Below are 17,999 nucleotides of genomic sequence, written 5' to 3'. Positions count from 1 at the left end.
GAGACACTCAAAGAATGTCAACATTATCTGCTGGTTTCTTGCAGAATATGTTTGCAAGTTATTTTAATCCTTACACTGATCGAGATTGTTGTTTAGCAGTCTGATGGCGGAGGGCTAGCAACTGTTCCTGATCTTGGTAATACAAGCCTTGTGGCACTTACACCTCTTTTCTGAGCACATTCTGGGTGGTGTGGATCCATGATGGTTGCTGCTGCTCTCTGACAGCAGCAGTCCATGTAGATATCTACCTCTTACAGGGCTTTCTGCTTAGATGGTGGTTTCCCCCACCCCACCCCACCCCCACCAATACCAGGCCAGATTGCAGCAGGTTACCACGCTTTCCATTACTATTCTCCAAAGGTTTGCCAATATTTCCAGTGTAATAACAAACCTCTGCAAACACTTGAAGTCATGGTGCTGATGTGCTTTCTGCGTGATGACGTGTGTGTTGGATTCAGGAATAGTCCTTCAGGATGGTGACTCCCAGGAATTTAAATTTGCTCCCCCTCTCCACCTCTGATCCCACAATGATTACAGGATCATACACCTTTGGTGACATTGAGTAAAAAGTCATTGTTAATACACCATTCAGTCAAGTTTTCATTCTCCCCTCTGGTGACTCATTTCCCCTTTTTATGCAGAAAATATTTCATTGGTGGTGTTGTACCGAGCCCCACAGTCATAGGTGCAAAGCAAGTAGAGCAGGGGGCTAAGAATTCAGCCCTTTGGTGCTCCGATGCTGATGGCGATTGTGGAGGAGATCATCTTATGAATCTGCATTGATTGGGGTCTTGGGGTCTGGAGGTGAGGAATTCTAGAAATGTGGATTATAAGATGTTAAGATGTCTAAATCAATCCCTTTGACTGCATTGCTCTTACAGAGATGACCCTGTGACATGTGTCCTAGAGGCCAATGTCAGAACATAGTTCAATAGAGTGATGCCTTTCCTAATGCATACCTGGCAGAGTACTGAACACCTCTGACAACCAACCAGAGTGTTTATACACCTCCAGGCATTTTCAATCTCTCACTGCTGCAATTGGAGGTTCCCACCTGTTTCAAAAGTGCATTAATTGTACCGCTGCCTCATTGACTATCAGTTGCACTTGCATTTACTGTAATGAAATGTATTGAGAGGTTGATCATGCCAGAATTAACGTACCTGAGAAAAGACCAGGACCCACTGCAATTTGCCAACTGCCACAGTCATTCCACAGCAGATGCAATCTCACTGGCTTTCCATTTGGATCACGTGAACAACAGCAATATGTACATTAGACTGCTTTTTATCGATTACAGCTCAACTTTCAACAGATCATCTCAGTACTGGTCAGCAAGCTTCAGAACCTGGGCCTCTGCAACTGGATCCTTGACTTTCTCATCAAAAGCCCACAGTCATTGTAGATCAGTAAGAACATCTTACAACACAGGCCCCCCCTCTAGGATGTGTGCTCTACTCTCTCTGTACCTATGTCTGTGTGGCTAGTTGAGTGGTGTCACAATAACAACCTTGCAATCAACGTTAGCAAAATGAAGGAATTGGTAGTGGACTTCAGGAGGGTGGAAATCAGGAGAAAGCAAATCATCGAGAGATCAGCAGTGGAAAGGGTAAAGAATTACAAATTCCTGGGTGTTAACATCTCAGAAGGTCTATTGTGGGGACTCCATGTCGACGTAATCATGACGAAGGCTTTGCCAGCGGCTATATTTTTGGAGTTTCAGGAAATTTATTATGTCATCAAAGATTCTGGCAAATTTGCTGTAAAGAGCATTCTGACTGGTTTCATCACTGTCTGGTATGGAGGTGCCAATGCACAAGACAGAGGGTTTTAAACTCAGCCATCACCATTATTGGTATGTCTTCACTCCATTATGGATATTTTTAAGAGCCAATGTCTCTAGAAAGCAGTCTCTATCAATGACCTTCACCCAGGCCGTGTCCTTCTCCCTCTCCTACCATCAGGAAGGAGCCTGAAGAGGCACACTCAACATTACAGCTCATAACATTTTAACCTTGTTAATGTTTGTCTAACAGACCTATCATTTTAATCCCGCCCCCACCCCATTCTCCTCTCAGGAAGTTGGGTTGTCATTTGCAGCAATGAAACTATCTTAACACAGGCATGGACACGATTTCTGGATTGTTGTAATGTCTTCAAGTAATAGAAAATCCTTTACCTCAATGCAGATTTATTGACTGGATGCTCAGAGTGCACTTAAAATGTTCTTTCTTTTTCAATCTTTTTATTAAGCACATCATAGTAAACAATTACATGAGGAGAATACAGAATCAAATAGTTAAAACAGAAACATCAGTATATTGTAATACATAATATAACGTATAACATTATAGTTTTTTAAACAATATTATCCCATTCTCCTCAATTTGGAATATTCAGAGAAGAGAAAAAAATAATTGTTAAAACCCCATCTAACCTACCAAAATTTAAAAAAAAGCAAGTAAAAAACTGCTCTTGGCAACTTTCTATGCATGAGTCTTTAGTTTGATGCATTCCTTTTTTTCTTTAGTTATTCAAGGTTGGCTGTCCCCACCCTTTACTGTCCTTGTTTTTAACTGGAATAGACTTTTGTTGAGCATCGTCAAAAATCTCTTTGAAAGTCTTCCACTGTTCCTCAAATGTCCCTCCATATAGCCTACTTTCCAAGTCTACCCTGGTCAACTCCTCTCTCATCTGTTTCAGTTGTTTAAGCATAATACATTGGTTTTAGACTTGACTATTGTACTGCTTTGGACATACAGTATTGTAAGTATACAGATTCAAGTACTGGAACTACTTTTCTTTGCACATCGGTTGGATTCTCCAGATTGTGTGATGTGTTGTGCTATGAACAATGAAGATTGTGCTAAATTTTTAACATCTCGTTAATTATTTAAAATACAGTTACTGAAATGAAATTTGCAAGGAGAGTAGAGAGAATACCAGAGAGAATACCTTCTACTGTAGCGGCGGCTGCACTGATAACTGAAGGATTGCACAACTAGACGGGTTGAGTTCAAAACTGATTTATTGCAGGCTGTTTGGCTGGTCTTATACTGCTAGCCCGGACCTGGCTGAGAACCACGCTGGGGGTCCTCGACATCACCGGGGCGTCACATGGGTCGCCAAGTGCGGGCTCTGAGCCCAATGCCGAGGTCGGGAGGAAACCCCCAACGGTGCCATTTTAGCCTGCTACCCCACCGCGTGCATGACAAGCGGGGCCGGTTCACCTGCCTAATGGCATACCACCACACAGCGTCCCCCCACCCCCCCAGAACCGGCGCCAATGTCCTTTTTTGCCAGGCAGCCTCGCTTCTTGGGTTGGGCCACAACTACTGGCTCGGTGTGTCAAGGTGGCCTGGCGTTAACCTGTCCACCGTAAACAGTTCCCTCTTAACACCGATGTGGAGTGTGAAAGTGGATTTGAATGCTGGATGACTTTGTACGGCCCTTTGAATGATCTTTGTAGAGATGCTGTGGACGGGCCCCACCTGATAAAAGCGTACTCTGCAGAGTACAGCTCGTAAGATGCCTGTGTGCCGTGTCTGGGTAGTGGTGGGGGTGTGAAGGAGTCCAACTGTGCCCGGAGGCGGGGAAGTAGACTGTGTGGTGACTGCTGGGGGTTGTGAGGTGCATTGACGAACTCACCAGGTAGGGCTAGCAGTGCACCGTAGACCAGCTTGGCTGATGACGCCTGTAGGTCTTCTTTGGGTGTCAAGTAGATGCCCAGGAGCACCCAAGGCAGCTCGTCCACCCAGTCAGAGCCGGTGAGGTGGGCCATAAGTGCCAACTAAAGGAGGTGGTGCAATCGCTCCACTAGCCCATTGACCTGTGGATGATAGGCCGTGGTGTGATGTAGCTTGATCCCCCAACCTGTTGGCGAGCTGTGCCTAGAGCGCGGATGTGAACTGGGCGCCCCGATCACTGGTGAGGTGGTTCAGGATGCTGAACCGGGCAACCCAGCCATTCAAAAGCACTCGGGAGCAGGAGTTTGTGGGGAGGCACCTAGCATCGGGATTGCCTCGGGCCAACGAGTGATGTGGTCTACCACTGTGAAAAGGTAACAGTTACCTCAGGAAACGGGTAAGGGTCTGACAGTGTCCACTTGTATGTGGCTGAACCGTTCCCAGACATGTTCAAAATCTTGTACGGGCACTGTGGTGTGCCTGTGTACCTTGGAAAGCTGGCAATGGGTGCAGGTTCTGGCCCAGTCTGCAATCTGCTTCCGAAGCCCGTGCCAGACGAAACGTTCTGCCACCATTTGGACCGTGGACCTGATGGAATGGTGGGAAAGGTCATGGATACGGTGGAAGACTTGCCTGCGCCACTGCTGTGGAACCACTGGTCGCGGGGTGCCCATGGAGACATCGCACAGGACGATGCCCTCACCGTGAGGAGTCGGGAGGTCCTGGAACCGCAGGCCCGTGATGGCAGTCCTGAAGGCCCGCATCTCCTCGTTGGACTTCTGGTCCCGGGCAAGCTGGTCGAAGTCAAGGCCATGTGTCAACACGCAAATGGCCGGTCGTGAGAGTGCATCGGAAACCACGTTGTCTTTCCCCGCCTTGTGTCGAATGTCAGTGGTGAACTCCGACACTAAGGAGAGGTGACGCTGTTGGCGGGCCGACCAGGGATCTCTTGCCATAGTGAGCACCTGAGTGAAGGGTTTGTGGTCGTTAAAAATGGTGAAAGGCCTTCTCTCCAAGAAATAGAGGAAATGACGCAATGCCAGGTACGTGCCCAGCAACTCACGATCGAAAGTGCTATACTTGCGCTCTGGCGGGCGAAGAAGTCGGCTAAAGAATGCCAGTGGTTTCCACTTTCTATTCACCTGCTGCTCCAGGACGGCTGTGGCAGAGGCATCGCTGGAGAGCGCCATATGCAGGTCGATGTGTGGGTGGACGAGCATGGTAGCCTATAACTCCCTATACATATTTGGTGGCTTCTAAACTTTGTATCAGCCAAATTGTAAAGTCAGTGGATTAAGTTGAGAACATATGACCTTCAAGTTTTAAAGACCCAGACTTTAGAAATAATAAGAGAAAACAATATGTAGTATATAATAAGTAAACAGAAATTTTGAAAATTCAGTCTCTTCAGTGGCTTCCAAAGAAATATTGTACAAAATGGGCCTTTTTGTGATAGAACAGAACACCAAAAAATTTAATATCAAGTAGAGTTGATGGATGAGGAAACACTGAATTAAGCATTAAAATTTATCATGATTTTTTTAAAACTGTGCTTATTGGGCCACTTAATTGGTTGAAGAGAAGATGCTTTTGAACTTTCAAGATGAATAAATTGCAGACGTAGCTTTGATGATGTCAAATATACAAACCACAAGTGTAATGTCCCTTTTAACTTAAGCTATTAGGTAGAAGTATGTGCAGAAACTAGGTTGTGAATAAATGCTTGTATTTATCCTTGTATACATGACTAAAGTGTCTGGCTGTGTGTGGTTAAACAGATGTTTCTTGCAAACACTCCTTGAGTAATTTGGGTTTTGAATCTGAACATTTCTCTAAAAATATGTGCACTGCTGATTTAAATTCCATTAATTCTGAAAAGCCACATCACTTCATTCCCTTGAATATTTAGTCCTGAAGAAAAACCGTTTTGCAAACAACCTTGAGCAATACAGAAATGTGCTGGAAAAGCTCAGCAAGTCATGCAGTATCCATAGGAAGTGAAGGATAAACACCATTTCGGTTGATGACGGGCTGCGTGATCTGCTGAGTTTCTCCAGCTTATTTGTGTATTGCACTCGACCCCATCGTCTGCAAATTCTTTTTGTTCAACTTGCAAATGTTCAGCATCAATTTGTTTTGCTTTTCTGCACACGTTCACGCACAACTTACCAGATACTGACCCAAACCTTAATTGTGTAGATCACTGCAAAATGACCATATATGCCAGTGTACAAGACCGTCCTTAAATGTTAAAAATGACACCCCAGCACCAGAGGTAATTTTATTTGCCAAGTATTAAATCTGAACCTTAATAGTAAAGTCTCAGCGCTTCCCTGTGCCACATATAAAATACGAACCTTGCAGCAAAGTCTCAGTGCTCCCCTGTGCCAAGTTTAAAATATATGAAGTCTTGGCGCTTCCACGTAAGGTCCACTCGCCCAGTTGTGATTTCCATCAGCTCTGTACAAGCTTTAAACAGCCTGATAGGCTGTGGTTTATTTTAAAAATAAACCAGCAGTGGTTTATTTTAAAATATGCCAATAAAATTAAAACCATAACTGATAATTTGCTTTTAAAATATTGTGAATTAGTATATTAAATGTGCCTTGCAATATCACTCCACTGGTCAGTGCTAAGTGTCAGATTCGCTGGTCTTACACAGCGAGCATAGCTCAAAACCTACATGTTAGGTGGAAATCATCTTATATGTTGGAATATATGGTAATTATCAATTCTGTTAGCATTCATTGTGTAATAGATGTGATTTTCGGTTTGGTTACTTTATTGGGAATTTTGTACTATCCTTGATTAGTCCTTATTACATGTAAGCAATCTTCCTTCTTTCTTTGGCTTGGCTTCGCGGACGAAGATTTATGGAGGGGGTAAAAAAGTCCACGTCAGCTGCAGGTTCGTTTGTGGCTGACAAGTCTGATGCGGGACAGGCAGACACGATTGCAGCGGTTGCAGGGGAAAATTGGTTGGTTGGGGTTGGGTGTTGGGTTTTTCCTCCTTTGCCTTTTGTCAGTGAGGTGGGCTCTGTGGTCTTCTTCAAAGGAGGTTGCTGCCCGCCAAACTGTGAGGCGCCAAGATGCACGGTTTGAGGCGTTATCAGCCCACTGGCGGTGGTCAATGTGGCAGGCACCAAGAGATTTCTTTAGGCAGTCCTTGTACCTTTTCTTTGGTGCACCTCTGTCACGGTGGCCAGTGGAGAGCTCGCCATATAACACGATCTTGGGAAGGCGATGGTCCTCCATTCTGGAGACGTGACCCATCCAGCGCAGCTGGATCTTCAGCAGCGTGGACTCGATGCTGTCGACCTCTGCCATCTCGAGTACTTCGACGTTAGGGATGTAAGCGCTCCAATGGATGTTGAGGATGGAGCGGAGACAACGCTGGTGGAAGCGTTCTAGGAGCCGTAGGTGGTGCCGGTAGAGGACCCATGATTCGGAGCCGAACAGGAGTGTGGGTATGACAACGGCTCTGTATACGCTAATCTTTGTGAGGTTTTTCAGTTGGTTGTTTTTCCAGACTCTTCTGTGTAGTCTTCCAAAGGCGCTATTTGCCTTGGCGAGTCTGTTGTCTATCTCATTGTCGATCCTTGCATCTGATGAAATGGTGCAGCCGAGATAGGTAAACTGGTTGACCGTTTTGAGTTTTGTGTGCCCGATGGAGATGTGGGGGGGCTGGTAATCATGGTGGGGAGCTGGCTGATGGAGGACCTCAGTTTTCTTCAGGCTGACTTCCAGGCCAAACATTTTGGCAGTTTCCGCAAAGCAGGACGTCAAGCGCTGAAGAGCTGGCTCTGAATGGGCAACTAAAGCGGCATCGTCTGCAAAGAGTAGTTCACGGACAAGTTTCTCTTGTGTCTTGGTGTGAGCTTGCAGGCGCCTCAGATTGAAGAGACTGCCATCCGTGCGGTACCGGATGTAAACAGCGTCTTCATTGTTGAGGTCTTTCATGGCTTGGTTCAGCATCATGCTGAAGAAGATTGAAAAGAGGGTTGGTGCCAGAACACAGCCTTGCTTCACGCCATTGTTAATGGAGAAGGGTTCAGAGAGCTCATTGCTGTATCTGACCCGACCTTGTTGGTTTTCGTGCAGTTGGATAATCATGTTGAGGAACTTTGGGGAACACAGCAAAGATGTAAGCAATATGAGGTGATTAAAACACTTGATTAGTTGTGCATTTAAAAGGTTTTTAATTTTCTTACAATTAGCTTATTTTTTAAATTTTTATTTAGAAGACAAGGGATAAGTATTGACAAAATTAAGTTTTTTCCAGATTGAGCTCTTGGAATTTGTACTAAAAAAAACACCAAGCCACTTGGCTGCAGTGCCACGAGAGTAAAGGAATCATTCAGATCCAGGCTCCAGTTACAGGATTGCCCTCTTAAACAATGTGAATTCAAGCCATTTTCCTGTTTGTAATTTTATCTTGATCTGTTTTATTGTTTTACTGTAGCAACACAACATCCTCTGAATAAGTGTAGACATAGCTTGAACATAACAATTGTTGTCATTGTGGCATCTGCTAAAGTTAACTATGATGAAATGGATCATGCCATTGGTATTGCCTGTTCTTGGTGCCAGATTGCTCACTACCATTTTGATATATAGTTGCTTAGTTACCACAGACTGCCACGACCTTTTGCATAGCTGAGATGCTTTCCACACGGATACATTTTATTCTATGTGAAATGAGAATCGAGATTTGTTCTTTGTTGCTTTCCTTTCTCTATCAGCACTTAAAAAAAATCCATTTAGGACCCAAATTGAGATTTGTACTTTTTAAAAAATGTATCGAAATGTGATGTTGGTGTGCACTGTTAAAGAATTTCTGCAGACATGCAATAGTATCTCATTTTCATTCTGTTTGGTTCTGGGTTCAACAGATAACAATTGTGAGCTCTGTTTGAGTACTTTGGTGAATACTCATTGAATATGTTCCAGTAAGATATTGAAGTTGTTTATACTTCAGACTTCCATTTGTGCATTGCAGAAGACTTGGAGGAAAAAGATTTCAAACCTGCCCCACCATTTAATATGACCATGGTAAATCTGATTCTTCTGTACCATTTCTCAATATTTATTTCTCTGTACTCCACTTTCCCAGGGCGGTAGTAGCTAGCACCAGAGGACATCTGTACAAAGTGAAGTGAGGAAGTTTAGGGAAGATATCAGGGATAAGTTTTTTTGTGGATGCCTGGAATGCCTTGCCAGGGGTGATGGTGGAGGCTGAAACATTAGGAGCATTTAAGAGACCTTAGATAGGCACATTGATGAAAAAAAAGAGGGTCACAAGGCAGGAAAGGTTTAGTAGTTTTGGAAGGAATATTTGGGTGGACACACTATCGAGGGCTGAAGGGCTTTTACTGTGCTGTAATGTTCTATGTTCTACTCATCTAACAAATATATATCCAATTTCTCTTCAAATGCTTCTAAAAATACAGCTTCCAGAGGATTTCAGAGAATCGCCACCCTCTGAGGAAATAAGTCTACATTTGTTGTCAATGGCCGGCTCTTTATCTTATGGTTAAACTCCCTTTTTTTGCAACTCTCTCACTGGTGATAACAGCCCAGCATCTACCCTATCAAACCCTTTTAGGATCTTTGAATATATATTCAAATGTACTTGAATGAGCTCACCATTATTCTTCTAAATTTCAAGGAATTCAGACTCGTACTATTTGGTGACTCTTATTAGAAGAATCCTCTCATCCCTGGAATTAGCCTGATCACCCTCCTTAGTACTGTTCCAGTGTTGCTCTTTTTAATGTAAACTCCAACTCATTTAAATGCCATTTGCCACCTGAACTATTTGTTGGACCTGTTTGCTAGTTTGTTGTTACTGAAGTACAATAATGCCAAGATCCTTCCAGACTCTCTCCAGTTACAAAATCTGCCTTTAATTTCTCTTGCCAAAGGGTACAGCCTTGCACATCTACATACCACCCTCCCCCCCACACCCCCACCATTAAAATCCACGTTGACATGTACCACTATGGGTTTAAAGTAGCCCATGAATTTCAAGATAATACATTTGATCTTGTCTGTGTATTAATTGGCATTACAGTAAACCAGTTGAAGCTACTTTCACAAAGTACTTGAATTATTCTATATATAATAATCCACTTAGCATACTGCAGGCAATCATAAAACAGTTTTTCATGTTTTTAGCATTGATGTGGAAAGTTTGTTCCCCAGCTGGATTATAAATGATTCAAAGAAAATTAGATTTTTCATTCAAGAGTACGTACAAACCAATTCCCTACTGCACCCAAAAGCATCCAGAAAATACACCCATTAAAATATGAGGAAAACACCATTCAGCCCATTGAGAACATTCTGACATAAAAATACAATGCTGGAAATATTTAATGAGTCAGGAATTATCTGTGTGAAGGGAATCATTCCATATTCAGTGAGCTTTTGTTAGAAGTCAGGAAACAGACATGTTTTAAGTTTCAGAGACAGGCACGGGAGTTAAGAAAACAGGAATATCTGAAATAGGGTGGAGACTAAATAACACAGGTGACAGCAGAGGGTTGTTTATTGCAGCTGATCTGCCTGGGGGAGGTGAAATTATGGAAAGATAAAGGAGAATAGAACAATGAGTTGGGGAATACATATTTCCAGAATTTTTCTCCGTTAGCTCTATTTCTCTTTCCACAGATGCAACTGATGAATTCCAGCAATTTTGTTTTGTTTCATATTTCCAGCATATGCAATTTTTAAATTTTCATGTTAGATGTGAACCTTATCTCCTAATACTATCAAAATATTACTTCAAAAAATGCAGTTCCAAGACACCAGCAGTGCAATTAAAATATGTATAGTGTAAGAAAGACACCAGTAGTGCAAATAGAATATGTAACAGTGTAAGGAAACAATAACATTTGGAACTGCTCTGAGGAGGAGGAGAATTATTTTGAGGCAATGATTTATTGAATTTTTGACTACACTTCTGTGCTGTTGGAGAGGCTGCTAAACACTGTTGGGAGTATCTTGTTGAGCTGTGTATTTTTCCATTCTGATGAAATGCTGAATCATGTTCAGGATCATCTATTTAAACCTGTGAATGTTTTCTAGAGAAAAACTGCTTTAATGCTTTTAAGAGCTTGCAGTATTGGAAAGCTTACTGTGTTGAAAATTTACACACTCGTTTCAACAAAATTGTGCCAATTTCATATTTGACATACTGTTCATTCATTTGCAACTATTCATAAAACTTTCCCCAATGAGACTTTGTGGGAACTGCAAACTAGCTTAATTTTATTTCACACCATGTATTTCTGGAATTTGAAATGTCAGTTTTCAATATTCATTGATAGATTTTTCTAACAGCAGACCAAAGTGCATCTTTATCCAGTTGATAATCTTCTGTCAAAGTTGAAGATTGCCTTGGTATGTGTCCCTAAGAACAACATGTTAAGTACGAAGAATTGTGGTATGTAACTGTTCATGTGAACCATAACAAAAAATAATGCATCTGTTCTCTTTCCAAACATCTTGGTAGGCATACATTTTGGATAAGAATGAAAATGGTTTCAATCTCACTCCAGGCACCTTAAGTGCATTGTGTCAAGCCATTGAAACTCCTATCTGTTTTTGAACAATCTGACAGGAAGGCTATTCTCAGCAACAACTGGGTAAAATTTCAGTACATATTTGGAACCTCTTGTGATTAAGCATCCTGGTGAATGATGTTGGTATCCTATTGTGGGAACCATCTGACAAGATCCACCGTGATGCAGAATGCCTTGAAGATGTTCTCTGCAAATTGCTGCCTGATTTGCAGCATATAATTTTCAAGTAATTACTATAATTTACAAAAATATTGCCATCATTATTTTCTATTACTATTAAATAGAGTAGTGGCTTGACGTCCTGCTTTGCGGAAACTGCCAAAATGTTTGGCCTGGAAGTCAGCCTGAAGAAAACTGAGGTCCTCCATCAGCCAGCTCCCCACCATGACTACCAGCCCCCCCACATCTCCATCGGGCACACAAAACTCAAAACGGTCAACCAGTTTACCTATCTCGGCTGCACCATTTCATCAGATGCAAGGATCGACAATGAGATAGACAACAGACTCGCCAAGGCAAATAGCGCCTTTGGAAGACTACACAAAAGAGTCTGGAAAAACAACCAACTGAAAAACCTCACAAAGATAAGCGTATACAGAGCCGTTGTCATACCCACACTCCTGTTCGGCTCCGAATCATGGGTCCTCTACCGGCACCACCTACGGCTCCTAGAACGCTTCCACCAGCGTTGTCTCCGCTCCATCCTCAACATCCATTGGAGCGCTCACACCCCTAACGTCGAGGTACTCGAGATGGCAGAGGTCGACAGCATCGAGTCCACGCTGCTGAAGATCCAGCTGCGCTGGATGGGTCACGTCTCCAGAATGGAGGACCATCGCCTTCCCAAGATCGTATTATATGGCGAGCTCTCCACTGGCCACCGTGACAGAGGTGCACCAAAGAAAAGGTACAAGGACTGCCTAAAGAAATCTCTTGGTGCCTGCCACATTGACCACCGCCAGTGGGCTGATAACGCCTCAAACCGTGCATCTTGGCGCCTCACAGTTTGGCGGGCAGCAGCCTCCTTTGAAGAAGACCGCAGAGCCCACCTCACTGACAAAAGGCAAAGGAGGAAAAACCCAACACCCAACCCCAACCAACCAATTTTCCCTTGCAACCGCTGCAATCGTGTCTGCCTGTCCCGCATCGGACTGGTCAGCCACAAACGAGCCTGCAGCTGACGTGGACTTTTTACCCCCTCCATAAATCTTCGTCCGCGAAGCCAAGCCAAAGAAAGAAGAAGGATACCAATAGAGAAAGTTTCTTGCAGTTACAAAAGTATTGTAGCACTTGTTTTTGTTTGTTGATAAGATTGTTTTGGATTTCTTCTTCAAGTGAGTTGATCGTTCATTTCTCATTGCTGTGAGATGTTCCTACACAGTTCAGTGGAGGAATCTTATAAATATGGATTTGAAATTAAGAGCAAATATTCCCAGTTAGTGATTTGTATTGGAACCCTGGGTTCTCAATCAATGTTAACCAAAAGAGTTTTGCTAATATTTGTACAACTGGACTTTGCAATGCCACATTTACTCATTTAATCACATCAGATCCATTTAACTTACTCAGTGTAATTCAGTTTGAAATATCTAAGGGAAGATGGTCTTGTAAAAATGCAAGCTATTTTACTTTTTTCTTTAAGATTATAGAATTAAGACCATTACTTGAAATCTCAGAGCATATATGGGTGATTCCCACATTATGATCATCAGGCTACTTAAATTTTCCCCTTGAAGAATTCAGAAATCGTTGCCAAAAATTTGAGATGTGGAATACATCTGCATTGTGGGAGCTGCAGTAGCCATAGCCACCTCTTACACCAGCCCCTCAAAGTAATCCCTTAACCTTTCTTCCATTTCCACAGTCACAGCACTTATTGTCACTCCTTATCCATTGAACATCTACAGCATCTTTCTCCCATGACCCTGTCTTTTCATCCCATCCCTTTCCCTGCTTTGCACTTTAAGACATCAATTCTGTCACTTTGTCATCGCAACGGAAATAGTTCAGAATGAGATGAAAGCATTCTATAGGATTGCACCTCCACTTAAATGTAAGATTCACAAGAAAAGGGCTTTTGCGTGGTAGGAAATTGTAATATGAATGGTTTTGTGGAAATGCCCTTCCCCCACCCCTGGTAACGAGTGGGTTACCTTAATTTCATATTTAATGTTTGATTTCTTCTCTGATTTTACCAGTTGTGCTTTTGTCAGGAATTGTCATCTTTGTATATAACCAAATCATTTTCTGTGAAGAACAAGTTCATTGATTAAGGTAAAGGTTCAATTATTGTCACGTAATAATACATTTAAATGTAATATACGTGAAATTCTTTAATTTTGTCTACCATAAGGAAGGCAGAGTTGCCACTTTGTCCAGTGCCCCTCACAAAAATGAGTCATTTACTTCAAAACCCCTTTCTCGTGAATTTGACTCCAATATTTAACAAAATTCAATGTAGGTGACTCAGGATGTTTGCAAACAGTTTTCTAGGTGATTTTTCAAATGCAAAGAAGTACTTTTTACTTTAAATCTGGCATGAATGCTGTGGAAACAACTATTTATTATTGGCTGTTGTGACAGATATGTTTTTGGGAGATAAATTGGGAAAGGTTTTTTTTAGAGTAGGTTACATATGAACACTTTAAAACAGATCTTATTTGAAATACTGGAGCTCTGCTAATGCTAGACATGTCGGCTCCACAGCTTTTGCAACAGATGAAAGAGCTTGTCGGAGCCTCCTTCTGTCTGGAGTACAGCTTGGTTTTGCAAGCAGAGAGAGTCTTTCTCTTTAAGAGAGAGAGAAGAGAGAGAGAAGAGAGAGAGAGAGAGAGAGAGAGAGAGATCGAGATCATTCTACAGTGCTACAGCCAGCTGGGACTGGAACAGGACAAGCTGGCAAGTTCTGGAAAGCCCCTTTTGGAAGATGGCCTGCTCAAAGCCCTTGTGGTTCATGCAAGAGGAGAGGACTGGCTGTCTAATGTTTCACTTGGAATAAGAAAAACAAAAAGGAACTCTGTGGTGACCTGAAGGAAAGAGTTTATCATCTGGATAACCCTGAAGGGGGCAAGTTTTGTCAGCAAGACACTGGAGTGGCTGATTAAAAAGGAATCTATTGTGGATGTCCTGGAAAAACAAATCATTTATCTTTCAAGCACCAAAATTCTGTGCACAATATAAGAATTGCCTGCAACCAGTGAACTTGGAGGAATGAGAAGTGAGATTGGACTGTGAACCAAATAACTTTTCTGAACTTTCACACACATTACATACACGTGCACTTCAAATTAGAAGGAGGTTAAGTAAGTTAATAGTGATAAGTTAAAGATTGATTCTATTTTCATGTTTAAAGATAATTAAAAGCAACTTTTGTTTAAATAACCATTTGTCTTGGTGACTTTCTATTGCTGCTGGGCTTTGGGGTCCTCTGGGCTCGTAACACTGTATAATGTCATGTAGGTTATGAAGTATCAATTACTGACATAACAAAACTCAGATTGAATTAGCATAAAGGGCAATGTCATTCTACCTGGGACAACAATGATGTTGCATAGCTAATTCTTTATATGGTGGCATCAAGGTTCTGTTTCTCTGCACCACATTTTACTTTCTGAATCAAAAGCTTTAGCGGGTCTTGTCTTAAAACTTTCTTGAGTAAATCCAGAGGTTACTGACATTGAAGGGTAAGTATGAAGTGATTAAGGTACATTTAGCTGTTAATTTTGGAGAGGAATGCATGCCATTTCAGATTACTAACTTCACTTGCAAAGTAAACTGGCCTCACTGAAACTTTTGTCAGCGTAACGGAATGCTGAGAATGAATGGAGCCCATGGTTGTGGAATGGGGGAGGGTAGAAGGTGACTGAAGGTGGAAACTTGCTTGGAACTGTTAATAGAATGATAGTGGAAGCACTGCTGATTGTTGGCAAATGATTCTGACATGTGACTCTATATAAATACAGACTTGCAAATTAAATGCTGCTAAATCCTCTATTAAGCCAGTGATTAATTTTTTTTCACATATCGTGTAATTTTAAACCACGTTCTCAGACTTTCTAGATCATTCATTAATCAAATGATTGTAGTTTGTTGAATGGGCTGGGATGAATGCAAATGTTCATTTTCTCAATATAACCCTTTTTCTTCCTCTGCGCTGTCATTTGACAAATGATTGGCATGGGAGTTTGAGATTGTGTTGTCAGAGTCCATTCTCTTCCACTTTTGACCCAAGGAGTTTTAGTGTAATTGCATTTTTATTTTCTATTTTTGCTGATTCACCTTAAACTAAATTGACATTGACAGTAGTGAGCAGGAAGGATTTATTTTTGTTCCTTTTACGTTGAGTTTCAGCATCATTATTCCTCTGTAGATTTACACCTTCTGGGTGCAGAGCAAAGTTCTGCTTAGCTCCAAATTCAATGCGACTTTGTATGTTTTTTTTTTGTTTCCAAGGATCACAAAAGCTTTCCAGGCCAGTTAAAGAATTGAAAGTTTTAAGCAAGCCCCACTAATTTGCACAAGTCTCGACTTGCATCCTGGTATTAGCCACTAATGGGCCTTCAGCGTGCTGAGAGAGTGAAATTCCTTTTCATTTTCCTCAAATGCATCAATTTAATGATTCTAAATGTGACATTTTTAAATCAGATGATTTTACAGTTGTTAAGAGCTTGCAGTAGTGTTATATATGGACAAGGCTTAAGCAAACCCCCCAATGACTCTTTTCAACCAAGTTCCACCTCCATTTGTCTGAGCTAATAAGAGGCTCTTTCAGGTGGCCAGAATACCCCAATGGAAAGCCGCATATTCAACCCCTATGTAACTCTCAGGGTACCCACCTGAAAGAGCAAGAGGCGCCTCCGAGGCGCACTTTCTAACCCTCTGGGAGGGATAATTGCTGGAGCACTGAAGACCCTCTAGATACCTGAATGCAGCCACCTGAAAGCAGCTGCTAAGGGGCGGATTGATGACAATCAGCCGGCGACCTGTGCCTGACATCCCCCCCTCCCTGCTGCCCCTGCCCCCTGGTGCGGGACGCCAGGGCAGGGGCAGCCGATGTGGGACGCCCCTGCCCCGACATCCTGCGCTGGCAGCCCCTATCCCAAGGTCCCATGCCTGCCGCCCCTGCCCCAAACTCCCGCGCCTGCTGCCCCAGCCCTGATGTCCTGCGTAGGCTACCCCTGCCCTGATGTCCCCCATTGACCACCTCTGCCCTGATGTTCCGCACTAGCTACCCCTGCCCACATGTCTCAAAGAGACAGGTGCCGGAGTGCACTCCAAGGCGCCTCTCCTGCAGCTGTCCCTTTCAGGTGGCAGCGCAGCGCTTTCAGGGCTGTCACCTGAATGACCATTCCACAGGTCTGCATCTGCTCCTGCAGGCGCATTCTTGGCGGAGTATGTACCTGAAAGCAGCTAATTAAACATTGCACATTTTAAATAATCTGTCAAAAACAAGATTTCTTGTTTAAAAATAAACCTAATAGCCTGAATATGCCTGAGATTGTCTGATCTTGGAAGCTACGCAGGCTCAGAACTGGTCAATACTTGGAGGGGAGACTGGCCTGGAACACCAGTTGCTGTAGGTTTCTGTAAGGGGCGCTGGACCAAGTGGTGACTCTCTGTCTGTCTTACAGTAGACAAATGTTAAAGAATTTCATGTATGTCACATTCTAAATGGCAATAATGGAACCTTTACCTTTACCTATATGGCTCCAGTGAAGAAGGTTACCCATTTCTAGGATAGGTTGAACCTCTATTCGGCGCTCTGTGGTCCGGAAACTCCCATAGTCGAGCACATTTTGAATCTGCCACTGTTAGTACAAACTCCTTACAGACAGCACTGGAATCAAACCTTGGTCCTGATCACTGGCACTGTAAAGGTTGAATCTGCTGCGATTGGGCAATGGCCAGGTCCAATGACACCGGATTAAAGACGTTCAACCTGTAGTAAGTTTCATGGATTGAAGTGTCGCTTCTAGGAAGATCCAGCAGTAGGAATCAATGTACAGGTACACGATCCTTGATCCGGACATCTAAAATCCAGAAAGCTCCAAAATCCAGCAAGTGGGGACCAGCGTTTGGGGGAAGGGGGAGACTGCTGGGCGGCTGAGGGACCACGGTTGGGGGAGACTGCCGGGCGGCTGAAGGACCGGCAGTTTGGAGAGACAGCCGAGGAACCGGCGGTCAGAGGAGACGTCCGGGTGGCCGAAGGTCTGCGGTTGGGGGAGACTGCCGGGCGGCCGAGAGACCGCGGTTGGGGGAGACAGCCGAGGGACCGCAGTCAGGGGAGGTGGCCGAGGGACCAGCGTTTGGGGGAGGTGGGCCGGGCGACTGGAAGGGGGTGGGGGTGGATACTGCAGCACAATTCGAGTGGGCTTTCCGAAATCCGGAAAAATCCGAAATTCGGAACACACTCTCCCCCAAGGGTTCTGGATAAAGGATCATGTACCTGTACTACAATATGATTAATCAAGTAATCTTGATAATGGACAAATCTGACATGATCCTCCAGCTAAATATTACATTTCTACCACTCCTGTTAACTTGCTGTAGTTCAAAGATTGAACTGGCATCTTCTTTGGTGTTTATTGCTCATTCTATTGGCCAAATTCTGGAGCTCGTAGCATGACTTAATTGAAAGATACTTTCAGGATCAGAAGTGTAGTGATTGTTTTGCAGGATTAATGATCCTAAAACTGAATTAACATGAGAAAACGAATTTCAAGTTGCAT

General features: G+C 43.1%; 1 protein-coding gene across 1 annotated transcript in view; it reads left to right on the top strand.

Annotated features, from left to right (window-relative positions):
• LOC138755157 (exostosin-1-like) overlaps positions 1–17,999 on the top strand; it is a 149,316-nt gene that overhangs the window by 75,833 nt on the left and 55,484 nt on the right. The gene's annotated exons all lie outside the window — the stretch shown is intronic.

Source organism: Narcine bancroftii, chromosome 2, assembly GCF_036971445.1.
Source record: "Narcine bancroftii isolate sNarBan1 chromosome 2, sNarBan1.hap1, whole genome shotgun sequence".
Taxonomy (NCBI): Eukaryota; Metazoa; Chordata; class Chondrichthyes; order Torpediniformes; family Narcinidae; genus Narcine; species Narcine bancroftii.
Note: the sequence above shows the minus strand (reverse complement) of the source record. Positions and strands in the feature narration are given on the sequence as shown.